The 22940-nt window shown below is 46.2% G+C and overlaps 1 protein-coding gene and 1 pseudogene across 3 annotated transcripts in view; both read right to left on the bottom strand.

The window, feature by feature from the left end:
* The window catches only part of LOC146859932 (uncharacterized), a 253741-nt gene that overhangs the window by 112201 nt on the left and 118600 nt on the right, over positions 1-22940 (bottom strand). The gene's annotated exons all lie outside the window — the stretch shown is intronic.
* LOC146859933 (uncharacterized) lies at positions 20601-21723 on the bottom strand (annotated as a pseudogene).

The raw sequence follows: 22940 nt of genomic DNA on the forward strand, positions 1-22940 counted from the left end.
GTCTTTTTAGGTTTTTCTGTGCCGGTTAGTTGCTTAGAACCTGGCTTGGGAACCTCCGGTCTCTTGGTCGGCGCCGAGATGGGCTTCGGCTTGGAAGTGTCGGTGCCGGTGGCCTTGTGTGGTTTGGTCGGTACCGAAGATGGCGTCGGTACCTAAGAGCTGGGTTTCGACCCGAGGGCTTCGGTGCAGAGCTCGGTGTTGAGGTAGAGGCCGGTTTCTTTTTCGGTGCCGAAGTGTGTTTGTCGGGTCCGCTGGTAGGCTGGCTCGAGCCCGAGCCGCCGGAAGGCTTACTTGGCTTCTTCACCGGGCCCGAAGGTGGGGTGTGTGAAGCAGTGTCTCTGGTCTTGCTTAGGCCCGGAGGCGAAGGCGGGACCAAAGCCTTTTTGGGTGTCGGTGCGGGTGTTGGGGGGGGGGGGGGTAGATTGGTACTCACGACCCTCTGCGCCGGAGTGATGTCTTCCACATCTGACTCGTCGGCCTCGGAAGGGCTGGCGAGGTCCTCTTCGGTGTGATGCTGTCCTGGATCGTCGATGTCGTCTCAGAAGATGTCGACTGGAATGGACGTCGAGGAGTGTGCCATGTTCCTACTGGCTCTTCGGTCCCGAATAATCTTTTTGGATCTGAAAGACTTACAGGCTGGACAGTCTCGAGCCTCGTGTTCAGGGGAGAGGCAGATGTTGCATACCTCATGAAGATCGGTGTGGGGGAATTTGGACCCACATTTAGGGCACTTTTTAAATGGAGTTCTTTCCATGAGCCGGGACCGGAGCTTGGGTAGGCCCGAAGGCCGGCGTCGACGACTGGAACCGACGGTTTGCCGATGAGAAGGCGCGTTGATGGAAGAGATCGCGATCGAAACAATACCGCGATGTGAGGTGAGGATTGCGCGTCGAACACGAAGCTGTTCAGAACCGGAGCGCGAAGATTACATCTGAGCCCGATGGCGGAAAAAAACTATCTGAGGATGGAGTCGAAGCCCATGCGCAATACCATCCAAAGGAGGAGTCACCGACCTCGTGACTTCCAAAGACTTTCCAAGAGGAAAAACAAACTGCAAACATCTGGGCCCAACACCAGATGGCGATCTATGCAAAAGTGTGTAATCTGCAGCTCATATGCCTCGAACAGTTCATTCTTGAATACCACAACGTTTCCCACTTTGTCTGATGGTTTAATTTCAATATGTGGGTCGGTCTTCAATGATTTTATGGCCTCCCACTCTTTTCTGGTGTCAAGAATTCCTGTCATACGAGGGGAGGAAAACGGTAACCGGCGAAAATGGACTACATCTCCCAGGATGCTTAGCGGTTGAGAGGTTATGTAAACAGGAGAGCTGTTACATAACTCAAGGGAAACACACCCTTATGTAAACAGGAGAGCTGTTACATAACTCAAGGAAAACACGCCCTTATGTAAACAGGAGAGCTGTTACATAACTCAAGGGAAACACGCCCTTATGTAAACAGGAGAGCTGTTACATAACTCAAGGAAACACGCCCTTATGTAAACAGGAGAGCTGTTACATAACTCAAGGAAAACACTCCCTATAAAGGGAGGAACCGGGAGGTACAACGCTGTCGGATATTGTGTTCACACCGACGTACCTGCTTCGTGAAGAGCAGTGTTCCGGAGTGGTGCTCCAGTAAGGCAAGAACGGAGGTAGGTCGAGTCGTTACTCCCTGGGCCGTGTCTTGCCCCATCGTCACCTGTGAAGGACCCGGAAGCTCTACCGGTCAACCATTGAGCTTCGCTTTTTGACTCGGCTGAGTCCAAGCGCAGTGGCGCTTTTGCTGGTTGGAGTCGTAACTTCCAGCCCGACCAGAGACACAGGGACTGCCAGCTGTAACGCACACCAGGAGGTGTTTGCCGCGTTACAGACTCGGAAGTCCACAGGATCGATCGAGCGGCTGCTCTCGGTTCAGTCTTCTTGCTTGTGATTGGGGTATCGGTGACGCATCACCAGGAGGTGACTCCGCGTCCCGGTGCAGTCTGAGGAAGAGGTTGAGCGGCTGCTCCCTTCAGGTAGAGACCCCGGCTGGGTGTTTCCCTGACTCCTCGATTCTCCCCAACACTCTTCGTGCCCCTCACAGCCTACCGATTGGCATTGTCGGCCATTTCATTTCTGCCCTCTGTTGGCATACGCCGGGACCGGCGTATATGCAGAGGACGGTTAGGACCATCCGTGCTGTGGGCTGGTAACGTACTTAGCCTGGAGGATTCCAGTGACTATAAGTTTTGTTTATTCTTTGTATTATATTTGCCTTCATTAAAACAACTAACCCTTCACTAGTGGTTGCGTCCTCATTGTCGTGTCTGTTAAACGATCCTGAGACGTTCAGGGCGTTACAAAATATCCGACCTTAATAACACTAACTGTCTCCCGGTCGATAACAGACATGGCAACACTTGATGATGTGCTGGCTGCTTTAGCGGCCATGCAAGTTGAAGTGGCTGCCTCTAGGCAAGAAACAGCCGATGTAAAAGCCAGACTGGATGCTATCCAATTGGACCCGCTCACGCCCAGCACCTCCCTCACGAATCAGACCCCTGCGGTAGTAGTGGAAATGCCGGTAGCCATCCCCTTGGCGACACCAGAGAGGTACAGTGGGGATCCTAACACAGTGCAGGTATTCCTCACACAAGTGGCGCTACATTTATCGTGCAAACCAAAGGCGTTCCCCACGAGTCAGGCTCATGTGGCTTTCCTTATATCCTATTTGGCGGGAAACGCGGCACAATGGGCCGTACCTCTGGTGAGCAGGGACGACCCCCTCTTATGTGATTGGGGTGCTTTTCGCGAGGAATTCCTGAAGGTATTCGACTGAAGGGCTGACTCGTACACGGCGGACCGTGAAATGCTTGAGTTGAGACAGGGATCCAACGACCTGGTGCAGTATCTCAACGCGTTCCGAAGGCTGGTTGCGGAAACCAAGTGGCCTGTTGCTAAACAGACGGCGCTCTTCCATCAAGGGCTGTGCGATGAGCTCAAGGACGCCGTGGCTCATATTGACCCTCAACCCAAGACATGTGAGGGCCTTATCAACCTGGTATTACGGCTGGAACATAGGCTAAGTGAAAGAAAGGGGGATCATGGGAGAAAAGGAAAATCCCTTCCATCCTATGTGACGGTGGGAAGTCCTGAAACTTCCACCGCATCCAAGGGAGAACCCATGAACATCGGCGCAATACGAGCGAGCCTCACAGCCACGGAGAAAGAGTCACGCCGTAAACAAGGATTGTGCCTATATTGTGGCAAAAAAGGCCACTACGTACGTGAATGCCCTGCCAAACCGAAGACGTCACGTTATCGGGCCAACCGGTCGGTAACAGCCGTGGTGGACATACCGGCGGAAAACTAGAGGACTCCAAGACCAGAGAAGGGGCATCTCGGAGTCACTCATCCATCCCTTCACTTTCCAACTCGGTCACTAAGGGACAACGACACCTGTTTATCACGGTGCACGTGGGAGTGCATGACCAGTGGATACCCGTTGTGGCCATGGTGGATTCAGGGGCCACTGGCATGTTTATGGACCACAACGAGGCATGCAGGCTAGGGCTAGTGCTTCTTCCCAAAGCTGTACCCGAAGAAGTCTATGCTGTAGACGGAAGGCGATTGGTGACGGGGCCCATCGGGCAGCACACGGGGGTCCTTCCGATGAGATATGGGTGGAACCATTTGGAACAAATCGATTTTAACATCATCCGAGCCCCAATATGGCGTCATATTGGGATTGCCGTGGCTACAGAAACACAACCCCTTTGTGGATTGGCCAACACATCGCATCGAAATGACGTCACCGTATTGCATCCTGCATTGTGGAATAAGAACGGAATCCCTTGACGCAGATGAGAGCGGGAGTCAGACGGTGGCTACAGCGGCAGAAAAAGATGTGGCTCTCCCCCAGGCTTATCACAGTTTTGAGGATGTATTTGATGAGGTGAAGGCGGAAGTGCTACCACCACATAGACAGTTTGACTGCCAGATCGACCTGGTGCCAGCGTTCCCAGCGGCAGGCTGTATGCCCTGACGGAGCCTGAAAACGTGCATCTCCGGGGGTACCTGGATAAACTCCTCAAGCTAGGATTCATCCGCCCGTCCAAGTCTCCGGCCGCCTCGCCACTCTTCTTCATCCCGAAGGCTAATGGGGAGCTGAGAGCCTGTGTGGACTTTAGGGCATTGAATGCGATAACCATAAAAAATCGGTACCCCTTGCCTCTCATCAGTGTACTTCTGGAACAGGTCAAGAAAGCTCGTATCTACACCAAGTTGGATTTGAAAGGGGCATACCATCTGGTGCACATGAGGGACGGAGACGAGTGGAAGACCGCCTTTAAGACCAGGTTCGGCCTTTTTGAGTACCTCGTCATGCCGTTCGGTCTGTGCAACGCCCCGGCAGCCTTTCAGTACTTTTTGAATGAGGTATTCAGAGAGGAGTTGGATATCTACGTGGTCGTATATATCGACGACATCCTCATCTATTCGTCCAGTGTGGAGGAGCACGTACACCACGTCAAAGCTGTGCTCCAAAAGCTGAGGGAAAACATGCTGTTTTGTAAACTCAGCAAGTGTGACTTCCACGTCACATCCGTGGAATTCCTCGGAGTGATGCTGAGTCCGGAGGGACAGGAGATGGCAGAACGAAAGATCAAGGCGGTGAAAGAATGGCCGGTGCCCCAAAGCGTGAAGGACGTCCAAAGTTTCATTGGCTTCGGCAACTTTTACAGGCGGTTCATAGATGGATTTTCAGGAGTGGTGGCCCCAATCACACAGCTACTGAGGAAGTCCAAGGAGTTTGTCTGGTCCCCTGAAGCGAACAAAGCCTTTGAGGCCCTGAAAAGCGCCTTTGGTAAGGCGCCGGTGTTGGCTCACCCCGATCCGGATCTCCCCTACGTGGTGGAAGCGGACGCGTCGGATGTGGCGCTGGGGGCTATCTTGTCCCAACGCAACCACGACACAGGGGTGCTTCATCCCGTTGCGTACATGTCCCGCAAACTCAACGACGCCGAACGCAACTACCATATTGCGGAGAAGGAGCTTCTCGCAATCAAGGACGCCTTCACCGAATGGAGGCATTGGTTGATGGGGGCAAGACATGTGGTATCGGTGTACACGGACCATCGGAACCTACAGTTCATGACGGCCACTAGACACCTTTCTCCCAGGCAGCTACGGTGGATGATCTTCTTTGCGGGGTTCAACTTCCGCATCACATATCGGCCGGGGACGGAAAACCGAAAGGCGGACGCCCTGTCCCGTCAATCTGCAGTTAAGGAACCATTGCCTGCGACCGAGCGTTCCATCATTTCCCCGAGGATGGTATTGGGGGTTATCCAACCGGATACTTTCCTGAGGGGAATAAAGAGAGGGATCAGGTCATTCGCATGGCGGAGGTGGCTCCTCAGTCACAGAGAATGGCAGCTGAAGGACGGGATACCCCTGAAGGGCAGGTGCCTATTGATACCCACGCCTAGGCTAAGGAAACAAGCATTCATCTGGTGCCATGACTCTCCATGCGCAGGTCATTTGGGCTTTGAAAAAACGGTGGCTAGCATGGGACGGCATTTCTGGTGGCCAACCATGAGAGTGGATGTCAGGAGGTGGGGACAGGAGTGTCCTACGTGTGCTACCATGAAGGCCGACCATGGCCGAACCCAAGGGCTCTTACATCCACTTCCAACCCCGGATAGACCATGGGATAGCATATCACTGGACTTCGTGGTGGGCCTACCGGTAGACCAGGGGATGACGGCAATACTGGTGGTGGTGGATTACTTGACGAAAATGGGGCACTTCATCCCCTGCAAGAGAGTCCCTACGGCCGGGGAATTGGCGTCACTACTCCTAAAGAATGTGGTACGACTGCATGGATTACCTGGGGTGATCGTGTCGGACCGGGGGTCGCAGTTTACTGCGCAATTCTGGAAGACTTGGTGCACTGCGCTGCATGTTAAGACCGCCCTGTCCACCAGCTACCACCCTCAAACGGACGGCCAAACCGAGCGCCTGAACCAAACGCTCAAACAGTATCTGCGATGTTTTGTGGACCAGGGCAGGGAAGAATGGGTCGACTTGCTATGGGTTGCAGAGATAGCCTATAACAACGCCACTCACAGCTCCACACAGTCCTCTCCGTTCTATAGCAACTATGGCCAACATCCCAGGTTCTTGCCATTTCTACATCCGTTCAGAGAGGACAGGATTCCCGCCACAGCGGACAGGGTGGCACACATAAAAGACACATTGATGCGCTCAAGGGCTGTCCTAATAGAGGCCAAGAGAAGATACAAGGCTGCGGCAGATAGGAAGAGAAGGCCCGGGCCACTGTACCGCACTGGAGACTACGTCTGGATATCCACAAGAAACATGAGGTTTCGAAAGAACAGTGTGTTCCATCCCAAGTACATGGGCCCCTATCGAATTACCAAGTGTATGGGTCCCGTGAACGTGAAGGTGTGCTTGTCCCAGTCATTGCGGATACACCCTGTCTTTCATGTATCATTGCTCAAACCAGCACCCTCCAAGCCGTCTGGGACACCTCGGCCGGTATGCGTGGAGTCGGAGGTGGAGTATGAAGTGTCGGGCATACGGGCGTCCAAATGGCGCAGGGGGAAGCTGTGGTACCTGGTTGCGTGGAAAGGCTATGGCCCGGAGGAGCATTCATGGGAACCGGCTGAAGGGGTTCATGCTCCGCGCTTGGTCTCCTTGTTCCATCGGCGTTTTCCTGCCAGCGCTGGACCCGTGGGGAGCCGCTGAGAGGGAGGATGTACTGTCAAGAATTCCTGTCATACGAGGGGAGGAAAACGGTAACCGGCAAAAATGGACTACATCTCCCAGGATGCTTAGCGGTTGAGAGGTTATGTAAACAGGAGAGCTGTTACATAACTCAAGGGAAACACGCCCTTATGTAAACAGGAGAGCTGTTACATAACTCAAGGAAAACACGCTCTTATGTAAACAGGAGAGCTGTTACATAACTCAAGGGAAACACGCCCTTATGTAAACAGGAGAGCTGTTACATAACTCAAGGAAACACGCCCTTATGTAAACAGGAGAGCTGTTACATAACTCAAGGAAAACACTCCCTATAAAGGGAGGAACCGGGAGGTACAACGCTGTCGGATATTGTGTTCACACCGACGTACCTGCTTCGTGAAGAGCAGTGTTCCGGAGTGGTGCTCCAGTAAGGCAAGAACGGAGGTAGGTCGAGTCGTTACTCCCTGGGCCGTGTCTTGCCCCATCGTCACCTGTGAAGGACCCGGAAGCTCTACCGGTCAACCATTGAGCTTCGCTTTTTGACTCGGCTGAGTCCAAGCGCAGTGGCGCTTTTGCTGGTTGGAGTCGTAACTCCCAGCCCGACCAGAGACACAGGGACTGCCAGCTGTAACGCACACCAGGAGGTGTTTGCCGCGTTACAGACTCGGAAGTCCACAGGATCGATCGAGCGGCTGCTCTCGGTTCAGTCTTCTTGCTTGTGATTGGGGTATCGGTGACGCATCACCAGGAGGTGACTCCGCGTCCCGGTGCAGTCTGAGGAAGAGGTTGAGCGGCTGCTCCCTTCAGGTAGAGACCCCGGCTGGGTGTTTCCCTGACTCCTCGATTCTCCCCAACACTCTTCGTGCCCCTCACAGCCTACCGATTGGCATTGTCGGCCATTTCATTTCTGCCCTCTGTTGGCATACGCCGGGACCGGCGTATATGCAGAGGACGGTTAGGACCATCCGTGCTGTGGGCTGGTAACGTACTTAGCCTGGAGGATTCCAGTGACTATAACTTTTGTTTATTCTTTGTATTATATTTGCCTTCATTAAAACAACTAACCCTTCACTAGTGGTTGCGTCCTCATTGTCGTGTCTGTTAAACGATCCTGAGACGTTCAGGGCGTTACATCTGGTGATATTGGAACGACTCTTGTTGTCTTCATATGATGGTTTTATCCATTTTTGTAAATCCATATGTATGGCCTCATTGAACACATTGATGGCATCATGTGGGGTGTTTGGAAGCATCTTTGATTTCCGTTTCAAATTGCTGGGATTCCTTATTTGAATTACCCCCGCAGCTTCCAGACCCGTTGCTGTATTGTTGATTTCTTCTGTTTGTGTTTGTGCCATGGACCGTAGGGCCAATAGGGTCTCCAGATCATTTCCAAGTAATTCCTCTGAATCATTCACTCCGTCACGTTGTTTTTCCCCGGTGTTTACCATCCTTGGATGCAATATAAAGATTTTTTGAAGTTTTAGTTTTCTTATGTATTTGAACAAGTCAATTCTTGTTTGTATCATATCAAAATCGGCAGTCGGACAAAATGTTAGGCCCCTCTTTAGAACTGTTATTTCTTCTTGGTTCAGTAGTCTATCTGAGAGGTTTTAATAACTGTGTTGTCCTCAATATCCATTACCATTTGCCTCTCCTGCCTCTGCTCCGTGTAACTCTTGGTAATGCTACCGATGTTCCTTCCCCTCTTGCCCCTCCTTGTTTTGCCTTTCCTTTTAGTTCTTTAGTTTGTTGTGGAGGGTGTGTTCTTTGCGGGGGCCTCTTTCGTGTTTCTTTGATGACTTGGTACTCATGAAAAAAAGGAGACTATGGATCTCTCCCCTTCTCTCAAGTTTGTTGTTTGTTCTCCTTTTGATATTTCAGCTTCTTATTCGGAAGCGTCTCTGTTGGTGGTATTAGTTGTAAAGGAGGGAGAGAGATGCAGTCGAAAAAGATTCAATCGAAAAGAAGGGGGAAAGATCGAGAAAGGAATAATTCAGGGAAAAAGAATTTCCTATTTGGAAAAAGACCCCTCACTCACCAACCTGGTTGGTGACATGCTTCATCATCTGGGTCCCACCCTGACCGCCGAATGCCGTCAGGGTGTGCTTCGACGCCTGGAATTCCAGCGGAGCTGCTTTTCGTGTGTGTAGGTGAGTGAAAACGTGAATGATGAAAAATAAAAGTGATATATTAAAAGTGTCAGCGGTGTGCTTCCTAATAATTTAATATGAAGTCACTTGGCACGATTAAAACATGTGAATAGATATCGTAACTGGTATTAATGGCCAGTGATATCAGTGTTGGTATGTGTGTGTGGTCAACATGTTTCAACCTTTCTAGTAATTCTTAGGTTTTTGTCAGGACCAAGAATTTGAGGAACGGGGGGTCTGCACTCGCTAAGGTGCACCCACACCCTGAACCTCTGTGTACTACACCTTTATTAGAGAATAGTTTGTTGTGCCTTCAAGCCGTTCTTAAAGGATGATTCGGATCTGTAAAAGTAAAATCCGAAAAAAGAAACTTTCTATTGGAATTATTCCCATTAACTCTCCACGCTCACTTATTATGGTATGCGACATGCAATGTGAGTTGTTGAATGCAATCTATTGTGGGTTGTTGAGGGTGGTTTTTGCATGTCTCAATCCATGTATAGGGCATGCATTGTTGATTTGGCGAAAATAATTATTATTAATATTCTCGCATCACGTGCATTAGTTGTGCCTGTCTGTTGGCAATACAAGAAGGGCATACGTGCTGATTCACACTGCTATCAAACATTTCTAGTGCAGTGCGCGTATATTTGTAAAAGTTTAGACAGAGACAAACAAATAAAGAGCGCTCAAGGACTCAAGTGATAAGGGTTCTGCAATAAAGGATTGGGCTCAGATAGCCTGGCACTGCACACAAGACTGGCTAGTGCTCATTATAAAAACTGCAGTCAGACTATCTGAAGCCTTAATGGTTGAAATACAACTCACTGAAAATCACATAAAAACCACCATTACAGGGTATAAAAAGAAACTAGAGGAAATCAATAAGGATCTCACACAACAAAAAATACAGAAGTTTCATAAAGATCTTAAAAAATTCTCTTATATAAAAGCATACCCCTACTCTGACCCAGACTATGTAGCTAGTTAAAACAAGACAGGAACACGGATCAATCCAGTGATGATTCTTCCATGAGCAGTGACTCCAGTTCCGGAAGTAGAAGAGGGAGACAAAGAGGACGAGGCAGAGGACAAAACCAGTGGCCCAACACTAATTACAAAATGAATCCCTACCAAAATCCCTCCCCTCCTCCCCCACAGCACTACCCAATGTATGGTTGGCAACCCCCTTTTCAACAACCGTTTTTCCCACAAAACACCTTCAGGCCTCCTTTTTTAGAGAGGAGAGGGAGAGGAAGACGGAGAGGGAACACACAAGTGCACTGGGAGGACGACGACAGTGTAGGCAAAAATAACAGGAGCAAAACGATGGGGCAGGGCCTAGGAACAAGCAAGAGTTAGTAACTAACCTGTCCTCTAGAAACCTGACTGAGTCCGAGCAAAGTGTTCTAAACAAAGGATTGGGGTTCGTACCGACCCCTAGCCTTGATAGATTCAAGTTGCATGCAGAATTAGCAGGTTTCTTTAGAAAATTGAGATTAAAAGCCTTTTTGAAAAGGAAGAAGTTGACGCAACGTCCATCAGTACTAATCCTAATGTGACTGGTTTTAGAAAAATCTACTTTCATTCCACCTCCCCATACTACTCATCCTGAGGTTCTAACTTTCGAATAGGCGGTCTACAATGGCATAGAAAAACTTTCCCCAAAAAAACCTTTTATGAATATGACTAAAACTGAACAGGAATCCCTAATAGCGCTCCGTAATGACGACACCATCGTCATAAAACCTGCCGATAAAGGAGGTGGGATAGTCATAATGGACAAAACATCCTATCAGGCTGAGTGTAGGAGACTCCTAGAAGATCATAGCAATTATAAACCCCTCACCTCAGACCCTACTGTTGCACTGAAACAAGAAATTTCAAATCTTGTCAACAGCGCCGAGGAAAGAGGGTGTATATGCAAACAGGAGGCTAATTTCCTAACCAGCAATGAAGGTAAAATACCTTACTTTTATGTACTTCCTAAGATGCACAAAAATAAATCTCCGCCACCAGGCAGACCCATTGTAACTGGGATAGGCTCTGTCCTCCAACCCCTTTCTAAATATAGTGACTTCTTCAACAAACCCATGATACAGAAGACTTCCACATATCTGAGAGACACCAAAGATGTCCTCAATGTATTAAAAGACATCGAGACTAATGAAGAATCTAGCCTTGTCAGTTTCGACATAGAAAGCCTGTATACTAATATCCCTCAAGAGGCTACATTGGCAGTCTTAGCAAAAGCCCTGGAGAACGCCACTTGGGACCATAATGTCCCAAGAGATTTTGTCCTCAAATGCGCAGAACTCGCCCTAATGAAGAATTACTTTGAATTTGAAGGTCAACTTTACCTCCAAACAGGAAGTACATCTATGGGGAGCATTTTTGCTCCTAGTGTAGCGGGCCTCTATGTTTTTGATTTTGAGGAACAATTTATTCTCGGGGCTAACAGACCCTTCTCCAAGTACCTCAAACTTTGGCGAAGGTATATAGATGATGTACTGGCAATCTGGCAAGGCCCAATGACAACATTGCAAGATTTCATCTTTTGGCTCAACACCTGTGACCCCCATCTAAAATTTACACACAGCATTGATAAAACCACTATGATATTTTTAGATGTGGAAATCCACAATGAAAACAACAAACTTGAAACAAAAACTTATACCAAGCCAACATCCAAAAACAATCTACTACAATATGATAGCTTTCACCCGAGAGCACTAAAGGAAAATCTACCCTATGGCCAGTTCCTTCGATTAAGAAGGAACTGTAGCAAACTGACAGACTACAAAACACAGGCCTCTTCTCTCTCCAAAAAGCTTTCAGAAAGAGGTTACCCTCAGCATATCTTGGACAAGGGCCAAAAACGGGCGAGAAACCAACCCCGAGATGCCCTATTAGAAGAAACCAGTAGACCGACACACAAACCACCTCTCACCTGTGTGACAACCTATAATATTATGTCGAATCAGGTGACGAACACCATCAGAAAAAGATGGTCAATCCTAAACACTGGCAATCTGCAATGGGAGAAGCCTTTATTCTCAAACAAACGAGCAAGAAGTCTAAAGGACTCACTGGTTAACACTCGACCGAAGAAAATCACTGCAGTTGATGCAGCCACAGTCCTGACCTTTTGGGGACTACCGAAAGTTACAGGTCACTATCCCTGTGGGAACTGCTCAGTATGTCACCTCACTACACACACCAAAACACTGACACTGGAAAACAACAAGATCTCGACACAAAAAAACCATACCAATTGCAACAGTTGCAATGTAGTCTACCTCATAACATGCCCCTGTTATCTACATTATGTAGGCATGACCACTCGTAAAGTTAAACAACGCATAACAGAGCCTCGTAGTACTATCCGATGCAAGAAAGCGACTACTAAATTGACTGAACATTTTATCAGCAATAACCACACTCCAAATGATATGATTTGGACTGTTATTGAATCTGTCGAAAGTCAGAATACACTCTTTGAAAAGGAACAAAGATGGGTGTACCGTCTGTCAACCCACATAACAGGGCTGAACGACAATATAACATGGAACTCAGTACTTAGTAGATGAATTTGGTCTCTGTTATCTCTTCTTCTCAGTTTATTGTTATAACACACACCAAGGTTTCAATCAGAATCCATTGTTACCTTTTCTCTGCAATATACCTCTTTACTGCAGAACCCTTATTATTTACACGGGTTACTGAATTTTAAGCTGAGCCCTATGACTCAGCAAACATCTGCAAATAAACACCTCTTTATTGCAGAACCCTTATCACTTTTCACAAAATACAGAATTTTACCTTGATCCCTATGACCCAATTAAACCACACCCCAAGTCACAAGGGCGGAAGCATTTTCTCTTAAATACCGACCGTGATAGACACGGCGCCAGCATTCGGTAACTGTGGGACCCCGAAGTAGGTGTGTAAACGGGCGTACCGGTGAGAGAACGTAAGTGTATCCCTACTCCAACTATAGAAAGGCCTCACAAGATCAAGGTAAGACAAATCAAGCTGAAAATGTTGTTTCCTTTTCTATCACAGCAATGGTTCAGAGCCCACGCTCCCCACGGGAGCCATGAGGCTTTATATTTAGCCTTTTTAACATGAGTCCTTGAGTGCTCTTTATTTGTTTGTCTCTGTCTAAACTTTTACAAATATACGCGCACTGCACTAGAAATGTTTGATAGCAGTGTGAATTATCATGTATGCCCTTCTTGTATTGCCAACAGACCGGCACAACTAATGCACGTGATGCGAGAATATTAATAATAATTCTTTTCGCCAAATCAACAATGCATGCCCTATACATGGATTGAGACATGCAAAAACCACCCTCAACAACCCACAATAGATTGCATGCAACAACTCACATTGCATGTCGCATACCATAATAAGTGAGCGTGGAGAGTTAATGGGAATAATTCCAATAGAAAGTTTCTTTTTTCGGATTTTACTTTTACAGATCCGAATCATCCTTCAAGAACGGCTTGAAGGCACAACAAACTACTCTCTAATAAAGGTGTAGTACACAGAGGTTCAGGGTGTGGGTGCGCTTTAGCGAGTGCAGACCCCCCCGTTCCTCAAATTCCTGGTCCTGACGAAAACCTAAGAATTACTAGAAAGGTTGAAACATGTTGACCACACACACATACCAACACTGATATCACTGGCCATTAATACCAGTTACGATATCTATTCATAGGTTTTAATCGTGCCAAGTGGCTTCATATTAAATTATTAGGAAGCACACCGCTGACACTTTTAATATATCACTTTTATTTTTCATCATTCACGTTTTCACTCACCTACACACACGAAAACCCGCTCCGCTGGAATTCCAGGCGTCGAAGCACACCCTGACGGCATTCGGCGGTCAGGGTGGGACCCAGATGATGAAGCATGTCACCAACCAGGTTGGTGAGTGATGGGTCTTTTTCCAAATAGGAAATTCTTTTGCCCTGAATTATTCCTTTCTCTATCTCTCCCCCTTCTTTTCGATTGAATCTTTTTCGACTGCATCTCTCTCCCTCCTTTGTTTTAGACTCACAACCAGACCGGGGGTTCGGGATCCTCATTACCCTCACTCTCTCTATTGTTTTTTTTGGTATTAGTTGTACCCTGCGCCATTCTTTTCCTTGTTGCATCAAATTTTCGGGCAAACGTTAGAATCCGGCACGCCCTGTAATCTTGTTAAAAAAATAATATATATATAAATATATATGTGTACATGGATATATACATACATATATATATATATATATACATATATATATATATATACATATATATATATATACACACACATACAGTGTACTTTCCAATTCTAGAAAAGACAGCGCAGGACACTCCAAGATGCTTGATGCTTTTTTAATGCATTTTCGAAAAGTCTCCTACCAATGCGTTTCGCCAATTACGGCTTGGTCGCAGTAAAGCTAGCATTATTTTACTTCCGTTTGCATACTAGTGTGATTAACATAGAAAGTGGACCATGTCAAATGCTTGTAACAAGTTAGTAGGCACCATCTTGTAATGGTGTTTCATTTTATCTTATCCAAAGTATACCTTCCGGGGAACTTATACGAGCCAACAGGAATAGCAGTACGAATGAAGAATTTAGGAAAGAGAAGTCATTAATGTGTAAAAGATTTGCTGCCTGAGGATATACACAAAAAGTAATTCTTAAGGCGGTCGAAAAAGTTGACAAACTAGAAAGATCAGAACTATTAAACCCTAAACAAGAGGAGGATGCTGGGGCGGAAAATACAATAAGATTCATAACCACATATTCCAGCCAAGCATACAAAGTAAGGAAGATAAACCAGAATTGGCCCATTTTAACCTCTTCAGCGCTGCGCGGATTCCCGCGCAGTGCTGAAAGATCTGAGCGCGGGCGGGGCCATGACGGAACGGTTCCGTCATAAGCACAGCCCAACCGGCGTGCATGACGGAACCGTTCCGTCATCGAAGAGGTTAAAAACAGATGCCGTTTTGGAAAAATGTTTGAATGAAACTCCACAAATAACGTTTAGGAAAGGGAGATCCCTTAAAGATGAATTAAGTCAGAATGCTATAACATCTTTGCCACCAAGTAACCCTCGTCAAAACCCAAGGGGATTTGCATGTTGTATGCACTGCAAGGCCTGTGTGGGCAGCAGCAATTGTGTAAAATAAAAGACCTTTGATTGCAATACAGAGTACTGTGTATATTGCCTGATATACCCATGTACATTTTTTTACATAGGCAGCACGATACACAGAGCACGAAAGAGAGTGTTAGAACATAAAAGAGCAATTCGCCACAATAATGAGCAATATCCTGTGGCTCGTCATTTTAAAGCATTTCATGGCCAGAATGACAAACTCTTATCATATATAATTCTAGATGCGGCAGTACCACAGGAGAGGGGAGGCGACAGAGAGCGTCAATTAAGAATTTTAGAATCTAAATACATCATAGATTTTGAAACATTATACCCTGTGTGTTTAAACTTCAGTGAAGAACTAGCTGTGCACTTAGGTGAATTTTATATTTCGGTGGAAGATGAAAGGTACCAGGTGTGAGATTGTGACATACATTAATCTTTTCATACTAAATCGATTTAAAATGAATTGTTTTTTAATTGTACATAGGATTTTTAGATGGTTTATATATTTTTTTCAACACATTATTATTTTTCCTTTGTTGTAAATAGGACCATGTATTTATTGGAGACAACTGTAACAAGGAAGAGTAAGGCACAAAGAAGTAAAAACTTCCAATGGAGATAAGTGTCATGCATTGTATGCTCTTGTATTTTATATGCTTATATGCCCACTTGGGCTGGACTTTAATGTACACATGAACATTCAAGATGTCATAAAGCACGCCCACTAGGGCAAGACTCATTTCGTAAGTGCACAATGAAGGACAGAAACCATTGAATATCACCTGGCATATGATATTCTATATGGACAAAATCACATTTGTTTTTGAGCTGCTTATATCAAAAATGGATGTCGCAGCAGTTGAAAGATTTTGCACAAATGTATTCACCACCATTACGCTGGAATGATGTAGAGTGTCCAATATCATTATTATTTGAAATTGCACTGGCGTTTTATATCTTGAATACCCAGGGTGAATTTCTTCGTATGCAATTTATTATGACAGAATTGTATTTGCATTTGCGATGGTTCTATTATAATTAGACACAGCGGAAATTGAAGGTTCAATTATACATTTATTGACTGCATTGGCACTTTATATTGGAGTACTATGGGTGACCTCTTTTATATATAATTGTATTTATCATATCATTATGGCATGAGTTTTGTATGAAATATTCACACTGAATAATGAATAAGATGAAACACCATTACAAGATGGCGCCTACTAACTTGTTACAAGCATTTGACATGGTCCACTTTCAATGTTAATCACACTAGTATGTAAACGGAAGTAGAACAACGCTTGCTTTACCGTGACCAAGCCGTAATTGGCGAAATGCGTCGGTAGGAGGCTTTCGAAAATGCATTAAAAAAGCATCAAGCATCTTAGAGTGTCCTGCGCTGTCTTTTCTAGAACTGGAAAGTACACGGTTTGTAATTATGTCGGTAGCCGGTACCCGGCACCTGCGCATGACCGCCACATGTCTGAAGCCCTCCACTACCGGACAATTGTGTTGGAGATAGATATATATATTTTTCTACACAACTCCTCACAACCAGGAATAATAGAGGATGACGATGCCTTGTGCAGTTGAAATATAATCTTTATTTGGCCTCCATCAAACGTGTTTCTGCAGCACTGCTGCCTTGCTCACCAATACCGAGGTAGTGGGACCGGCCATTTTTTAAAGTTTGATTCGTGCTCGTTTCATGTTACATGCAAAACTACCACCATGGATAGTGAAAACAGACTTGTAGTTTTAGCAACATTTTCGATCCATAAAGTGGCATTTTAACTATCCAGCTAACAATGACTCATTATTTTATATAGTTATTCCTATATGAATCATATAGAATAGTGCATTCATTTTTCACTAACTTTAGCCCATGTGAGCTTCCGATAAATTAATATTTTTAAAAGTTAATTTAAAAACCTTTAACTATAAAGCAATTAATCAAGCCCAAGTGGGCACACATCATTATTGAATATACTATATTATGTCTCATAGTCCATGATTTGACCAATTACTGCCCAAGTGTGCCTATTATACTGCCACACCATTTCATTCAGGGTTTATATGCTACTTATTCATCAGTCTATAATCGTGAAAAACACATTTCTTAAAATCACCCTAGATTACAATTAAAAGGAAAATGCTACTTACCAGTATGCATCTGTTCTTGGCATGTAGAGCTGCAGAGTCACACACTGTGCACAGATCGCCATCTGGTGTTGGGCCCGGATGTTTGCACTTTGTTGTTGTATTGGAATAAGTCTTTGGAAGTCACAAGATAGGTGACTCCTCCTTTGGACAATAGTGAGCATGTGCAGCGACGCCATCTTCAGATTATTTTTTCGCCAAGAAGGGAAATGAGGGAGTTTTGTAAGTAACAGAAATCGATGCACATGTATGTTCATCTAATTAAGATAATACTGGAACATATAAAGGGAGGCGGGTGGGAATCTGCAGCTCTACATGTCAAGAACAGATGCATACTGGTAAGTAGCATTTTCCGTTTGAGGCATATGAGCTGCAGATCACACACTGTGCATAGATTGCATAGCAGTACTCCTCCTTAGCGGCGACCACCAGTATTTGTTGCAGTAGTTTGAAATAGTGTTTTGAGTACAGCCTGGCCCACACTAGCTTGTTGTTTTGCCTAAACATCTACACAATAGTATTTTGTGAATGTGTGCGGTGTAGACCATGTAGCCGCTTTGCAGATATTATCTAAGGGAATGTTCCCTAAAAATGCCATTGAAGCCCCTATTTTGCGGGTAGAGTGCGCTTTAGGGGGAATAGATAGTGTACGTTTTGCTCTATGATAGCAAATTTGTATACATTTGACAATCCACCTTGCAATCCCAGACTTTGATATGGGATTGCCTTTATGTGGTGGTGAGAAGGATACAAAAAGTTGTTTTGTTTTGCAAAAAGGTTTTGTTCTGTCAATATAGTAAAGGAGTGCTCTTTTTACGTCTAGTGTATGAAGAGCTCTTTCTGCTACCGCTTGTGGTTTGCGAGAAGAACACTGGCAACTCAACAGATTGGTTCAGATGGAAGGGAGAAATAACTTTAGGAAGGAATTTGAGATTTGTCCCGAGAACCACTTTGTTATGATGGAGTTGTAAAAATGGTTCTTGAATAGTTAGTGCCTGTAGCTCACCGACTCTTCTAAGAGATGTAATGGCCACAAGGAAAGCAACTTTCCATGTAAGAAATTGTAGCTTGCATTTATGCAACGGTTCGAATGGAGGACCTATTAGTCTTGTGAGGACAATGTTTAGATTCCACACTAGCGAGGGTGGTACCCTGGGAGGAATTATTCTTTTGAGGCCTTCCATAAATGCTTTAATGGCAGGTACCCTGAACAATGACAGATGTTGTCTGTTTAGTATGTAAGCTGCTATGGCAGCGAGATGTAAACTAATTGATGTGTATGCTAGATTACATCTTTGAAGATGCAGCAGGTAATATATGATGTGTTGAGTGGAGGCATCTAAAGGATTGATGGTGTTGTTGTTACAGTATATAACAAATCTTTTCCACTTAGCTGCATAGCAGGCTCTAGTGGTGGGGCGTCTTGCCTCTTTGATAACGTTCATACAATCAGGTGTAAGATTGAGGTAACCAAATTCTTGGACTTCAGGAGCCAGATCGCGAGGTTGAGCTGTGCTGGATCTGGATGTCTGATCACTCCATTGTTCTGTGTTAAGAGCTGTGGGGAGAGGTGTAGTTTTTGGTGCGGGACTACTGATAGTTCCAGCAATGTTGTATACCATGGTTGTCTGGCCCATGTTGGAGCAACTAGGATCAGTGTTAGTGACTGTTGTTGCAGCTTGCGCACCACTAATGGAATGAGTGGTAGAGGCGGAAAAGCATATGCAAATCTGCCTGAACAATTTATCCATATCACATTGCCTTTGGACAATGGTTGTGGATATCTGGCGGCGAAGCTTGGGCATTTTGTGTTGCAATGTGTGGCGAAGAGATCTATCTCTGGCTGCCCCCACATTTGGAAAAACGGTTGAAGAACTTGTGGATGAAGTTCCCACACGTGAATCTGTTGTGTAGGACGACTTTACAGATCTGACATGTGATTTTGAATTCCTGGAAGACGTTGGGCTAAAAGGAACATGTTTTGAGAAATAGCCTACCTCCATATGCTGTATGCTAGTTGAGAGAGCTGCAGAGAGTGCGTCTCCCCCTGTTTTTGTAAATAGACATTGCTGTCATATTGTCTGTGCGGACTAAGACAGCTTTGCCTGATATCTGTTTCTGTAATGTTTTTAATGCCAGAAAAATTGCTAGTAACTCCAAATGGTTGATGTGGAGTAGCTTTTGCTGAGGTGTCTATGTGCCCTGTATGGTATGATGAAGTAGATAAGCTCCCAGCCAGTGAGCGATGCGTCTGCTGTTAGCACAATCTGTGGACTGGCTCCAGGAACGGTCGCCCTTTGGAAAGGTTTTGGGTGTTCCACCACTGTAGAGAGCGATGTGTGGGGCAGTCCACCAACACCAGATCTTTTAGCTGACCTTGAGCTTGGTTCCACTGACGTGCCAAGCATTCCTGTAAGGGGCACATCTAGAGTCTTGCATGAGGTACTATGAATATACAAGAGGCCATCATTCCTATTAGTTGCATGAACACTCGAGCTGGAAGTGAGTGTTGCGGCTGGAATTTTGTTTTAAGGGTTTGCATGCTTGCTATCCTGTCTGGACTGGGATATGCAAGGCTTTTTGAGGTGTCTATTGTGGATGTGGGACGGTTGGAGGGGAGACTTTGTGAGGTTTATGGTAAACCCTAAGTCATGAAGTAGTTGGATTGCAGTGTGTGTGAGATTTACACACTGGGTATGCGACTTGGCTTTTATGAGCCAGTCGTCCAAATATGGGAAGACATGAATTTGTTGTCTTCTTAAGTGGGCTGCTACCACTGCCAGTCATTTTGTGAAGACTCTGGGTGCTGTGGTGACTAAAAATGGGAGAACCTTAAACTGGTAATGCTGACCGTCTACATCAAACCGGAGAGATTTCCTGTGAGCAGGGTGAATGGGAATGTGGAAGTAGGCGTCCTTGAGATCTAAGGTGGCAAGGAAGTCGCCTTGTTTGAGTAGAGGAAGGACCTGTTGAAGAGTAATCATATGAAAGTGGTTTGATTGTATGTAGAGGCTTAATGGTCTGAGGTCCAAGATGGGTCTCAGAGTTCCGTCCTTCTTTGGAATGAGAAATTGCAGGGAGTAAACCCCTGTGTTTTGGTGATGCAGAGGAACTGGTTCTATTGCATGTTTTTGTAGGAGGGAAAGCACCTCTTGTTTTAAGAGCATTAAGTGCTCTGTTGACATTGGGCACTGTTTGGGTGGTATGTTTGGGGGAGTTGAAGTGAGTTCTAGGCAATAACCGGATTGGCTGATTTGTCTCACCCACCTGTCCGTGGTAATGGTGTTCCAGACAGGTAGGAACTGTAGCAATCTTCCCCCGACCAGAGTAGAGTGGTCTGGGGGGAGTGGAGGGAAGTCACTGTTTGGGGGTGGAGGCAGTGCGAGTATTGGTAGTTTTGCCTCTACCCTTGTTGTTATTGCCCCTGTAGCCTCCTCTGTAATAGCCTCTGGTAGATGAGGTCTGGGTGGGACTCTTGTAGGAAGTGGAGGGGTTGTCAGTGGTAAAGCCTCTAGAGGTGCCCCTATAAGAGGAGCGACAAAAGGAACTTCTGGGAGCTTGCAATTAGAAATCTCCCATTGATTTGGCAGTGTCAGTATCTTTTTTCATCTTCTCCAAAGATGAATCTACACTAGGCCCAAATAAGTGTTCCTGGTCAAACGGTTGGGTAAATATGGTAGTTTGAACTTCGGGTTTGAAGCCTGGAATGCGTAGCCACGCATGTCTGCGTAATAGGACACTGGTATTAATAGCTCCGAATGCTGTGTCTGCAGCATCCAGAGCGCAACGAATGGAGGTATTAGTTTTGAGTTTGCCTTCCTGGGTGAGATCATTGGCTCTTGTTTTATATTGATCAGGAAAGTGTTGTAGTAGGGTCTCTAGCTTGTCATAGTGTGCCCTATCGTACCTAGCCAGCAAAGCCTGTGTTTTGGCAATTCTCCATATGTTGGCTGCTTGGGACGCTGTTCTTTTACCAGATGCGTCCAACAGTTTTGACTCCTTTTCAGGAGGTGGAACATCTCCTGTGGTTTGGGAGTTAGCCCTTTTCCTGGCATTGAAGACTACTAAGGAATCCAAGGGTAGTTGCCCTTTAATATAAACCGGGTCAGCTGGGGCAGACTTTTACTTCTTTTCCACCCTTTGGGTTAATGGCTCTGGCCCTTACAGTGTCTTTAAACACTTCAGGAGCGTGTTTGATTACCCCTTTTAACATTGGGAGAATGGAAATGGACCTTTGAGATGGTGCAAAAATGTCCATGAGGAAATCTTTTTCTACAGGGTCTGTGTGCAAATTCACACCATGATATTCTGCAGCTCTGTGTATGAGCTGAGTTAACCTTATAGTGTCCTCTTGAGGGGATGGTCTAGATGGGTAGATATCATCTTATGGTGCATTAGGAACATCGGGTGTGCCATAATCTTCCCATGGGTCCTCTGGGGTGTTAGGGTGACTAGGTTCCACTAAAGGGTCATCAATCATCCTGTGGTGGAGGAGATTGTGAGGGTACTGGAGATGGGATAGGAGAGATGTGGTGGAGGTGGAGAAGGCATTTTCAAAGGAGAAGTGGCAATGTCTCTCTTCTTTGGGCGTGGAGCTGGTACAGGTTTGTCCATTTTCTTGGAAGGACTAAGCATAAGTTGACCTGTCTTTAGGTCTATTTCAAGCGTTTTTTGGGTTGGATCAGGCCGAAAAATCTCCTCCTCAGGAGTGTGTTGTTTCGGTGCCAATTTTTTCGGGTCCGATTGTTTCTGTGGCACAAGTTTTGGAGTGGTTTTCTGCTCCTTAGGCTTGGAATCGGGAGTTTTCCTGGGTTCTGTTGGGGTCTTCGGAACCGGTTGTTTCTTTGGTTCCGTTGATTTTTTTGGATCCGAAGGTTAAGCGCCAGTGGTCTTCGGAGCCGGTTGCTTGTTTGGTTCCGATGTTTTTTGGGGGTTGGAAGATTGAGCGTCAGTGGTCTTTGGAACCAGTTGTTTGGCTGGTTCAGACGATTTTTTCAGAGCCGAGACGTCTGTACCATTGGATTTCGGTGCCGAAGGCGCCGATGTGGAACCAGGTGTCGGTGCGGATGAAGACAGTGGTTTCTTCTTTGGTGCCGGGGATGGGGTTTCGGTATCGACGGTAGGCTGACTTCTTTGCCGAGCCCGAAGGTGGGGTGTGGGAAGTTTTGTCCCGGTGTGCACCTAGGCCCGAAGGTGAAGGTGTGACCAACGCCTTCTTGTGAATGGATGTGGGGGAGGAGTCAACGTCAGTACTTACGACCCGCTGTCCTTGAGTGATGTCTTCGACATCGGCGATGGAGGCGCTAATGATGCCCTCTTCGATCTGCTCCTGCTTCGGTACATTGATGCCTTCTTGGAAGATATTGTCCGGTATTGATGTTGAAGATCGAGCCATGCTTCTATGAGCTCGACGATCCCAAATTGTTTTCTTGGAGCGGAAAGAGGCACAAGCTGGACAGTCATTGGCCTCGTGCTCGGGCGAAAGGCAGAGGTTACACACCTCGTGAAGATCGGCGTGTGGAAACTTGGATCCACATTGAGGACACTTTTTGAAAGGAGTCCTTCCCATGAGCCAAAGGCCTAATGCCACAGCTAGGCCCGAAGGCCTGCGTCGATGACCGGAATCGAAGAATTCAAGTTTGGAGAGATGCGCGTTGAATGGGAAACGCGATCAAAACAATACCGAAGAATGGGTGA

This window comes from Triturus cristatus, chromosome 3_1 (genome assembly GCF_964204655.1).
Source record: "Triturus cristatus chromosome 3_1, aTriCri1.1, whole genome shotgun sequence".
NCBI lineage: Eukaryota > Metazoa > Chordata > Amphibia > Caudata > Salamandridae > Triturus > Triturus cristatus.